General features: G+C 36.0%; 1 protein-coding gene and 1 pseudogene across 2 annotated transcripts in view; both read left to right on the top strand.

Annotated features, from left to right (window-relative positions):
* The window catches only part of DISP1 (dispatched RND transporter family member 1), a 218,627-nt gene that overhangs the window by 49,200 nt on the left and 157,103 nt on the right, over positions 1 to 12,324 (top strand). The window lies entirely within an intron of this gene.
* Positions 5,437 to 7,507, top strand: LOC112585110 (annotated as a pseudogene).

Below are 12,324 nucleotides of genomic sequence, written 5' to 3'. Positions count from 1 at the left end.
CTCTTCGGGACATTTCATATAAATGGAATCATACAATATGTGTCTGACTTCTTTGACTTACAGCCAATACCTCTTTATTCCACTGTAGATTAAGCCTAGTAATGATTTTCTGTCTTATAGTGAGAGAAAGAACATTGCACACCAAAGCTGAAACCCTTCTAATACCACCTCTACTTTATGCCACTCCTGTTCCATCAGCTATGGCTTGGTGAGAAGTTTCTAGTTATGGGTAGCAACCACAGTATATCATTGAAGTGGCTGTATTTCAGCAGTCTCATGAATTAAGCAGTAATGGATGAAGTCATTTCAGAGATTTATTTATTTACTTAATTTGTTCATTGATTCATTCATTCACTTATTCATTCAGACTGGCTTTGTGGAAGGAAAAGAATGAGGTATCTTATATATTTCAGCCTGCTCTAATGAAGAACTGCATTCCAAGTAATAATGGGTGGTGGTTTTGACTTTTTTTTTTCTAGAAAGGAACATCTCAAGTATTTTTTTTTCTTTTAGAGAACTAGAACAGTTTAATTTCCCTTCTATTGTTATCTGATTATAAGAGAAGAAAAGTGCCTGTCATCATCATAGTTGTAATTCTAATATCATTTGTTGGCTGCTTATAAGCCAACAGCTTATAAGCAGCCTGTTGGGCACTGTACTAAACAAGTCACATGAATTATTCTCTATTATTCTAACAGCCTTGTCAGTTAAGTGGTATTCTTCATATTAGAAATACGAAAAATGAAACTCAGAGATTGAATAACGTTCAGATTCACATCTGTGCCAGCTTGAGTGTTCACGCATTTCTAGATGGCTGTTTTCTGATTATTCTTTTAAAGTCTGTAATATTAATGTTAACCCCTACAAAGCATCTGTGTAATGCGTTGGTCATGATTCAAATGATACCTTCATGAAGGCCCATGGAACTCCATAGTTGTGTGCCCTACAGCTCAGGAACGGTGTTCCTTCTTAATAGTGTGCCTAGAGAGCTGTTTGTTCAGATTTATTGCTGCATATTAACAGTACCTGTTTTAGGCTAACATTTATTGGGTGTTTATATGTGCCAGCCTCTATGCTGAAGGCATTGTCTCATTTGAACTTTAAAACAACTAATGTGACTGTGACTTCTGATATCCTCATTTTCCAAATAAAGCAGCTAAGCTTTGAGAAGTTAAGATAGCTCCCTTTGGTACCCTAAGTTTATATCTGTATAAAGAGACAGCACTGGGATTTGAAGAGTGTGTGTTATCACACTCTTAACACACTGTGCTGTGCTGGCTCTCTCGCTGGATGTTGGTAACGGTCATTTTTACTTGTCTTTGGTGAGCTTAGTCTTTCCACTCCTATGCCGTTTCTCTTTATTGATGATCTTTGTCTTCTTTCAAGACCACTTGTTCATTTGCTAAGTTGTGTCCAACTCTATGCAACCCTGTGAGCTGCAGCATGCCAGGCTGTCTTTCACTATCTCCCGGAGTTTGCTCAGATTCATGTCCATTGAGTCAGTGATGTCATTCAACCATCTCATCCTCTATTGCCCCCTTCTCCTCCTACTCTCAGTCTTTCCCAGCATCAGAGTCTTTTCCAGTGAGTCAGCTCTTCACATCAGGTGGCCAGAGTATTGGAGCTTCAGCTTCAGCAGCAGTCCTTCCAGTGAATATTTAGGGTTGATTTCCCTTAGGATTGACTGGTTTGATCTCCTTTCTGTCCAAGGGACTCTCAAGAGTCTTCTCCAGTTCCACAGCTTGAAAGCATCAATTCTTTGGCGCTAAGCCTTCTTTATGGCCCAGCTGGTCTTGTCTTTTTAATTTTGATGGAATGGTGAACTGCTGTGTTATTTATACTTGTAGATTAATTGTATTTTTAGTCAAAAAATTTGAAAGATAATATGTGATAAAACCAATTAAAGTATTTATAAATTTTTTTCATTGGAGAAGTAACATATTCACTGTAATAAAGGGGAAAACACTTAAAGCTATATGTATATTTATTCCTTTTTCTTGGTATATTTATTCTTTTTTCTTCTTCAAATTTTTGTTTCATTTTAAATGTTCTTTATCTGTTATCATCATAAGAAAGTAATTATCATCTCAAAGACATTTTAATCATCAGCAGATAAGTGGAAGGAAGTTATTTTAAAGTGGCTATGCATTAAAAATTGCACTGTTTATATGTTATATCCCAAAGGTAAAACTTGATTCACCTTTAAGGATGAAGACAGGGAAGGGCATGCTCTAATCTATTAATAGTTTCTTCCCCTTAATTCAGATAGCCTTTGGCATCTTGGAGGAAGATAAGCCCAGAGGTAGATACCTGTATCTATTAATATTAGAAGCATACTTTTCAGAGGTGCTGGGTGCAGGAGAGTGTTTCCTCCGCTTACTGGCTCCTATTGCGATCTGTATACCTCATGGCCACCTAACATATTCATGACAAGAAGGCCTTCTCCCCTTCCTCCCTTCCCTGCTGAGTACAAGTTACACTTTCCTAAATCTCAACTTCTCCCGCATACTCCTGGTTATAATCAGTAGATTTCCTGGCACACTTGTACATGCTCTAATATTTAGTAATGTTTTCTTAAGGAAATCCCTTTTCTGGAATGTTGGAATGCATTTCTGTGCCTCTCCATTTTTTACCTCCTATACAAATTTTTTGATAAGGAAATATTTCACTAGAAAACATAGAGCTTTTCCTTATGCTCGTTCTTTTCACCCAACTTTCTAGGCTAAACACCTAAATGTTTGTGCTAAAAACATCAAAAAAGTTATAATAATTTACATGTTCTCCCTTTTTCTCCTCCTAGTGTAATTCAAGCATATTTTAAATAGACTAGGTTTTAAAATAGAATCATTGGTAAGTGATTTGACAGTATTTATCCAAACTTTTAGTACCTGTTCTCTGGACCTTATTATGTGCAATTTGGAGTACCACAGTTAAAATTTTAAAGGGGCTGATTAGAGTTGAGTGTATCCTTTTTGCCTGTAAGATAGAGAAACAGGAAATTAATGATACAATGTATACATGTGTGTGGGGGGAGTGACTTTGTAATAATATAAAAGATTAGAGAGTATATTGGGGGCATTAAAATTTCATGGGTGAGCATGATTGGGGGAAAATGCCTAAAAAGGCACCTTAGGGAGATGATAGAAACAACGATCTGGAGTATAGATAGTTCTTATGTAGCATGTTATATATTGTTGTTCAGTCACTAAGTCGTGTCCGACTCTTTTGCAACACCATGGACTGTAGCCCTCTAGGCTCCTCTGTCCATGGGATTTCCCAGGCAAGGATAATGAAGTGGGTTGCCATTTGCTTCTCCAGGGGGTCTTCCCGACCCAGGGATCAAACCCGTATATCCTGCATTGGCAGATGGATTCTTTACCACTGAGTCGCCAGGGAAGCCCACACCTAATTATTTCTATTATCTCTATCCCAGGGACAGAGGAGCCTGGTAGGGCTGCCGTCTATGGGGTCGCACAGAGTCGGACATGACTGAAGCGACTTAGCAGTAGCAGCAGTACGTATTTATATGTAAAATATGTACTATTTTGTATACTATGTATTTTATATGTATATAAATATGTGTATATAATACACATGTATTATATATATAATTTATATACATATAAAGTATGTACTATGTTATACTTAATATTAGCATATTTTATATGTTAATACATATTTATATGTAAAAATGTACATTTTTATATTCTGGATGCTGCTGCTGCTGCTGCTAAGTCGCTTCAGTCATGTCCGACTCTGTGCGACCCCATAGACGGCAGCCCTACCAGGCTCCTCTGTCCCTGGGATTCTCCAGGCAAGAAAACTGGAGTGGGTTGCCATTTCCTTCTCCAATGCATGAAAGTGAAAAGAGAAAGTGAAGTCGCTCAGTCCGACTGAAGTGTCCAACTCTTCGCGACCCCATAGACTGCAGCCTACCAGACTCCTCTGTCCATGGGATTTTCCAGGCAAAAGTACTGGAGCTAGCCTGCTTTAAATAGCAAAATATCTAATATTGAATAGAAAGCCCTGTAATAACATGGCATGTGTTGATTTCATCTCCCAAATCTGCATTAATCATGTGATTTAAAATATTTAGCGTTCTTAGCGGTTTTAAAATTTGTTTTTTATTATCCTGCATGAACTTGTCATTTGAAACTAAAAGTACAGATTTCTTTTTTATTTAGCATACTTATTTTTTAGAGCATTTTTAGATTTATAGAAAAATTGAGTGTAAGTACAGAAAATTCCCATATTCTTTTCCCACTTCCATCCCCACCCCACCAGTTTCTCCTATTGCTAACTTTTTGTGTTGTACAAGTCTGTGAGTTTTGATGACTGCATAATGTCATATATACATCATTGTAGTTTCATACAGAATAGTTTTACTGCCTTAAAAATGTTAAATGAAAATAAGAAGTCCTTTTTTTGACCCACCTTTCCAGTCTGACTCCAGGAAACTATGGTTAATATTTTCTTCGTGTATTTTCAGAATTGTCTTGCAATTTGACTTTTTAATGAAGCAATGAATTTTGGACCTCTTTCCATATGCTGTGTGGAGATACTGCCTATTTTCCAGTGGCAGCCGAGTAAACATTCTGGAACCCTCTTGAAGGAATTTTCAGTGACTGTGGGGACCAAGCCCACAGTGCATTTGCTTGGAGCAGTGCTCTTAGGAGGAGACCGTAAGGTGGCATAGCTAAATGCTACACAATAATGACACTTTGGTATGAAAATTGAATGTTATAACATAGTCATGATTTTAGGATTATTTAACACATAATAACGTATTATTAACTGGAAGATGAAGTGCTCTGACATATAGGCATACGTGTATTACATTCACTTCATGAGTACCTTTGTCTAAATAGAAAAGCTTTTACTTAATATTATTCAAGACTTAATAATAGTTCCTCATTCTGGATATTTTAAACCTTTAAATAGCTTTCATTGATTATATGATTAAACGCTTGTCAAAGAGTGTATTGTGTTTTCTCTTTGAAATATGAAATTTGAAAAAAATGTCATTCAGTGAGGTTATAAGGATGTTTCAGGAAAAAAAAAATCAGTCATCGTTTTAAGCTTCCCCATAAAGTTATAAGAATATTTGCTGTGGAAAAAAGATTTCTGAATACTCGTGCATGATAAATTCTTGATATGTGTTAATTTTAGATATAAAAATTAGGCATTGTTCAATTGACCTGGTAGACTTTTAAAACTAATTGTGAAAGATAGAGAACTTAGTGACAATTCAAATATATGCGGGCCTTTTGCTATTTTCTGTTTACCAGTTTTTAAAAATAATTTTATTTATTTATTTGTTGTTTGGCCGTGCTGGGTCTTGGTTGCTGCGCGGGCTTTTCTCTAGTTGCGGTGCTGCAGGGGCTTCTCGTTGCGGTGGCTTCTCTTGCTGTGGAACAGGAGCTCTAGAGCCCACACGCCTCAGTAGTTGTGGCACACGGGCTCGGTTGCTGTGTGGCATGTGGGATCTTTCCAGATCAGGGATTGAACCTGTGTCTCTTGCATTGGCAGGCATTACCAGTCTATTGAATGGAAATGAGCACCCTTTATTAGAAAACCAAGTGATAATTTGTTTTGGTGTTTTTCTTACCTTTCATATTCATCATTGAATAATTTAGTAATATGTACTTTAAATGAATCATTTAATTTACATTCGTAGCAGCATTATTCGTGATAGACAAAGGAAGCAACCCAAGTGTCCATCAGTGGATGAATGGTTAAACAAAATGTAGTATATACATACAATGGAATATTATACAGCCTTAAGAAGGAAGGAAATTCTGACACATGCTATACAACCTTGAAGACATGCTAAATGAAATAAGCTAATCACAAAAAGGCAAATACTGTATAATTCTACTCATTAGGTTGCTAGGGTAGTCAGAGTCATGGAGATAGAAAGTAAAATGGTGGTTTCATTTATTGTTTAATGAGTGTAGAGTTTCAGTTTTACAGGATGAAAAGTTCTGGACATTGGTTGTACACAGTGTGCTTGTATTTAACACCACTGAGCCGTACACTTAGAAGTGGTTCAGATGTTAAATTTTATGTGTGTATTCTACTACAATTAAAAATTTAAAAAATCAATTTCAAGATAGACACAAACTAATTTTTTCCCGTGGAGTAGTCTAGCAAGGAGTAGAGAAGTCTAGCCGTTTGAGAGACTTTTCCCAAGATTGTACTATCTCATTTCCTAAATATTTGGAAATATGTTGCTGGTTCAAATTGCTATGACAGGGCAGAGGGAGAGGATTCATTTGGTAAGTACTGTCTGTTCTTAAAAGGATATATAGACTGAGACAACATGGCGGTGGCAGCTTCCGCGGCACCTGGGGCCTTGGGCACTTTGCAAGCCAGCCGTGCCCGTTTGGTGGCCGCTTGCTGTGCGCGGCTAGGCGCCAGGTGGAGGCTGCCCAGCTCCTGGATGTGCCCGCGGGTCGACTCGACATGGGTCCGGGGCTGGACGCCCGCGGCTGGGGGAGCGGCCTGGCAGAGGGGCTACAGTGCAGAGGTGAAGACTGAGGATGAGCTGCGGGTGCGGTACCTGGAGGAGGAAAACCGAGGAATTGTGGTGCTTGGAATAAACAGAGCCTATGCCAAAAATTCACTGAGTAAAAATCTTATAAAAATGCTTTCAAAAGCTGTATGCTTTAAAATCCGATAAGAAAGTACGGACCATAATGGTCAGAAATGAAGTCCCGGGGATATTCTGTGCTGGTGCTGATCTTAAGGAAAGAGCCAAAATGAGTTCCAGTGAAGTTGGTCCTTTTGTCTCCAAAATAAGAGCAATGATTAATGAAATTGGGGGAACACAGCGACTGCCACGTGCCATTGGGGTGTCCCTGGAGAAAGAGCTCATCTTCTCTGCGCGTGTGCTTGATGGCCAAGAAGCCAAGTCAGTGGGCTTGATCAGCCGTGTTCCAGAACAGAACCAGGAGGGGGACGCTGCCTACAGAAAGGCCTTGGACCTAGCAAGAGAGGTTTTACCTCAGGGACCTGTTGCAATGAGAGTGGCAAAATTAGCAATTAATCAAGGAATGGGGGTCGATTTAGTAACAGGATTAGCCATAGAAGAAGCATGTTATGCTCAGACCATTCCAACAAAAGACAGACTTGAAGGTCTTCTTGCTTTTAAAGAGAAAAGGACCCCTCGCTATAAAGGAGAATAGAAGAAACAGAAATCTTTAAAATGCCAATGTAATAAATAATACTCCTGGAAGTACCTTTCAGATCCACATATGCCTCAGCACCTGGAATTGCAGTGACCAAAGTGAAGAACGAGTTATCTGTGTACTGAATTAAGTATCTGGAGTGGGCCCATATGCGTACTTTTTTCAAATATGTATCATCATACTCATTCAGATTTGTAAGCTAGTTGTGTATACTGTCAAAAACACCAATTCAAAATTAGGTATACATTTTTAAATACCTCCTGCATATGAGGCTTTCTGTTCTTAATTTTTTTAATGTGAATAATTTATATATTATACACTCTAGGAAAAAATATTGATTGTATGTCTCCTGTGCTATAGTATGAAAATAAATTTTATTTCTATACACCAAAAAAGAAAAGGATATATAGACTTAAAGCTTTAAAAATTTCTATATGAGAGTTTTCTTTTAAAGACCATTTATTTGACTATTTATTTGTATCCATTGTTTTGTGTGCATGGTGTCTCCAAGTCAAATAATATAATCTAGAGGTTATGAAGCTAAGTAGATACAAGGTCAAGTTAGAAGATTTCTGTGTCATAATGCTAAGATGCGGGTTGAAAAGTATAGCCTACCCACAACAAAAATGTGAGGATATAAGAGCAACCATAAATCTGCTTCAGAGAAAAGAGGCAAATTGCATGCTTCAAATTGCTCCTGTTCATTTTTCTCAGAGTGATCAAATTATTTGATAACTGAAAACCATATTAGTTTCTTTCAAGTTTAACCATCACAGCCAGGCTTTCATATCCAACGTTCTTTAATTAGCTGCTGGGTTCTGAGAGAAGAGTAAGGAGAGGATGTGTTTGGATACACTTGTCTGTCTGTTTCACCAGCCTTCAGCTTTTATTTGCAATATGTTTAGAAGGGTTCTTTAAACTATGATGACAGCAGCAAAACCACATTACTGTGCATAGTTACACCATTTAGTTAAATGCTATGTAAGTGTCACATTTTCTTTAAATTCTTAATAAATTCAAAAGTGAGCAGAGTACCTGATTAGTCTTGGGTCACAGATTTTATCTTAATTATCTCTCTTATTTTATCGTATTTATCTCTTAATACCTAGCCCAGTGCTAGGAAAATAACCTATTAGTAAATGTTTGAATGAATGAATGACTAAATCAATGAACTTGTACTCATTTGTGAATTGGAATAAATGCCAGTTTCATCTATAAATCTTTCTTTTATGAATATAATGTTTCATTTGCCTTCCCACGATTGATCTCACCGTTATGGATTCTGTGTCTGCTTATGCTATCAATTACTGTAAAAGAAGTATTGAAGTCACAATTGGAAATGTGAATTTGTCTGTTTCTTTTTCCATTCTCTCCAGTTTTGCTTCATATAGTTTGAATCTCTTTTTTGAATGGGCATGCATATTTAGAATTGCTATGTCTTTTTGATGAACAGCCCCTTTGTCATTATGTAGTGTTCCTCTCTACCCCTGGCAATATTCCTTATTCTCAAGTCTACTTTGTCTCATTTTAATAAAGCCACTCTACCTTTCAATAAGTAAGTAAATAAAGAAAAATGAAAGCTTTTTACCACACTTTCTTTAAAATAATTTTCTTTTGTAATAGGATTCTATAACAACAACCTTTATTTGCAAATGTGTATTTAAAGGTATATTTAACAAAAATTTGTATAGTGCTTACATGTGCCTTGTACTGGTCTCTGTAGGTCATAAAAACTCCTTGCCCAGTTTGTCCAGTGCTGTGATCTAAGGAGTTCTGAAGATTCAAACTTTAGTCGAGTTTGAGTTCGATTATTTCACAGATCAAGACACCAATTCATATTAATGGTTATATGCAACCGTTCTTTAAAGCCTTTTGGGATATTTCTTAGTACCTTGGTTGTTTGAAGTCCCTAAATAGTTACATTTTTAAAAAGTCTGAATTCACTGTGATATTTATTAAACAAAACCTGTCATCTTTTTGAAAAATAAGGAATCATCTATTATATTCAAATATAACTATAGCAGAAGGCTTAAATATGAACAGAGCACTATTTATCTTATCAGGTGTAGCTGCTTTAGAGAAGAGTAATACCTACATTTCTGTTTTTTAAACCTCATACCTTCCCTTTTCACCCAGGTAACTAGTGCTCTCACACATACAGTATCTGACAGAAATTGCTTTATTGTTGTTGTTCAGTCACTCAGTTGTGTCCTGCTCTCTGTGACCCCATGGACTGTAGCACACCCATGCTTCCCTGTTTTTTATCATCTTCCAGAGCTTGCTTAGGCTCATGTACATTGAGTCAGTGATGCCATTCAACCATCTCATCCTCTGTTGTCCCCTCTGCTTTTGCCTTCAATTTTTCCCAGCATCAGGGTCTTTCCTGATGAGTCGTTTCTTTGCATCAGGTGGTCAAAGTATTGGAGTACTTTGACTGAAGTACTGAAGCTTCTGCTTCAGTCCTTCCAATGAATATTCAGGGTTGATTTCCTTTAGGATTGATTGGTTTGATCTCCTTGCTGTCCAAGGGACTCTCAAGAGTCTTCTCTAGCACCACGATTTGAAAGCAGCATTCTTCTACTCTTTATTTTTGTGTTTTAAAAATAGCATTTATGCATTTGTTTCTTAAAATCTTGTCAAACCAGTGTTCTTACCAGGCTTTAATAGACCTGATGTGTTCAGATTTCCTCCAGCTCCTTTCTACTTCCTTTGATATTGTATATTCCTTTGTGGTAAGCAAAGCATGGTGTAGTATCACCCGTTTTGTAGAAATGGGGAAATCAAGGCAAAGGTTAATTGGCTCTTTTAGGAATGGAGGAAAGGAGGCTTTCAAATGTCACTCAGAAGCTAGGAGTTTGGTATTTTTTAATATATGTGCTGCTAAAGAGAGCACAGGAATTTGGTATTTTTATAAGGAAAGAGTATTATGGCTAATTGAGCAGACTTTATGAATTTAACTTTTTAATGCTTGATTCTACACTTAAGTATTAAATCTTTCAAGTATTATCTGTATCAGTACTAACTAATCTGCCTTTCATTATATAATGGATAGCTGATCCAGCCTTTCCTTTTAAGAAAATCCTTGATGTATTAGATCGTTAAAACAAATTCTAACATTTGGTGTTCATTAGTGTTGTGACCGAAACAAAAACATTTTAATGGTTGATCCCAGAGTATTTTGAAGTTAGTATAACTTTGCTGGAAAGGTATTTAAGCTCTAGTATCAGTTGCAAATAGGCCATGAGCCAGTTTTCAAAGCTGTTTCTAAGACACTGAGTATGTCAGACTGCAAAAAGTACATTATGTGGCACTGTGCCATGTGGCAAGGAGACAGAATGAAACGATTACAGTGGGATTTGTATCGATAATTGTGTTTCTGAGTAAGTAGTTTAAGATACTATGAAGCAAAGTTTAAAATAACTCCCTATCCTGTTCAACAGTCACTTTATTTGTTTGAAAGAGGTGTTTTGAATATAAAGAAGAATGAGAATTGTTTGAGAAATGGTTAAGACTTCAGGCTCAGCGTTTAGGATTTATATCTAATTGACCTGGCTATAAAAAACTGCGGATTATCATTTATCTAGCAAGGTAAAATAATGACTATGTAATCTCGTGATTTAAAAGGTCAAATTTTCACTGACGGTAGCTCACTGCTTATTCTTGACAAAAATATTTCTTCTTTTAAAGAATACTCAAATAATTTACTTGTGGTACATGCCAAAAAAAAAAAAAAAAGGGCACAGTTAATGTTATATGCACATTTGAAATTGAAATTTTGTACTTCATTTGCCATCCTAATGCAAACAAGAAACTGAAGAGAGAGTAATTGGATTGATAGTAAATACAGCCTAATAGTTACATGTGTGTTTTGGCATTTAACCATGGACATTATTATTTGCAAGAGCTCTTTAAAAAAAAAAAAACTCAGTGTATTTTTTTATTCAGAGTTGTCTTCATTAGTGTAATTTTTCAATGTAAGATAAAAGGTTTAAAATTCGCATAACTATTAGATCTGTTTTCAACAAATGTTTCTGAAGCATATGTAGATTTGCAGTGTTATTCACATTACCACAATAAACATTTCCTAACACAGTCCTTTATGAGTTTCTGGTTGTTTGAACATGTTTAGGTTGTTTTGAATTATTTTTATTATGACTGAACTGATTTGTTTTCATATGTGTATTTGTGTATTTTGGCTTTATCCAGATCTCAGATAGTTTAATGCCAGTTCTGTCAGAAGATAATTTTGAAGCCTTACTCTTCACTTTTTTCCCCCTCTCTGATATACAGCTTTTTGGTTGGAAATACATTTGAGGATGTAGTATTTGGAGTGTGTGAATCACTTGGTGAGCTTCAATATTTAAAATAATTTATAGTGAAGCTGAATTTTCAGTGGCTAATCAGTATCCTTTATTTGATACTTTTACTCAAGTAAACTGCAAATTTGTCAGGTTGAATTTAAGGATACTTTGAAAAAATATTGATTTTCTATCTTTAATTTTGAAAAAATTCAACTCAGTTAAAAATTAAGTTTTAGTTTTTAGCTTATTAATGGTTTTTTGTGTTGGTTTATTATTTATTTTGTTCTCAATTCACATGATAGAACCTTGCTGTTACCATAAAATGTCATTAGATCCAAATAGGCTTGAGTAATTTTTAAAATCACCCTTATGATATTTCAGTAATCTTCTGTTGTTTCTTGAGCCTATTCTTTTGAGTGAATGTTACCTTCTGACTTTTCCTGTGTTAGCCAGTATGATTTGTATGCAGAGTAAGAGCTATGTGTGTTCATCAGGGAGAAAAAAAATAGAAGATGGATCAGTTTGTTGGAAAGCGTTTTCAATGATGTAAACACTGACATACTGACTAATAAAATAAAACTGTCATTTTTATGATGATAAATAAGTGTAGGTAACAAAAATGAGAGAGTTTAAGAACTGGTGTCAATTTCTGACACTCTTTCTATTCAAAGGTGCAGTAAAGCTGGAAATCTGTAAAGCTGTAAGAGGAGATCATCTCCCATTTTCTAATTATGGTAAATATCGCTGTTTTATGAGTAATGGCTTATATATATTTTAGATTACTTTTAAAAGTAGATACCATATGCACATGGTACAAAATTCAAAAAGAATAA

This window comes from Bubalus bubalis, chromosome 5 (assembly GCF_019923935.1).
Source record: "Bubalus bubalis isolate 160015118507 breed Murrah chromosome 5, NDDB_SH_1, whole genome shotgun sequence".
Classification (NCBI taxonomy): domain Eukaryota; kingdom Metazoa; phylum Chordata; class Mammalia; order Artiodactyla; family Bovidae; genus Bubalus; species Bubalus bubalis.
This window is presented reverse-complemented; position numbering and strand designations above follow the sequence as displayed.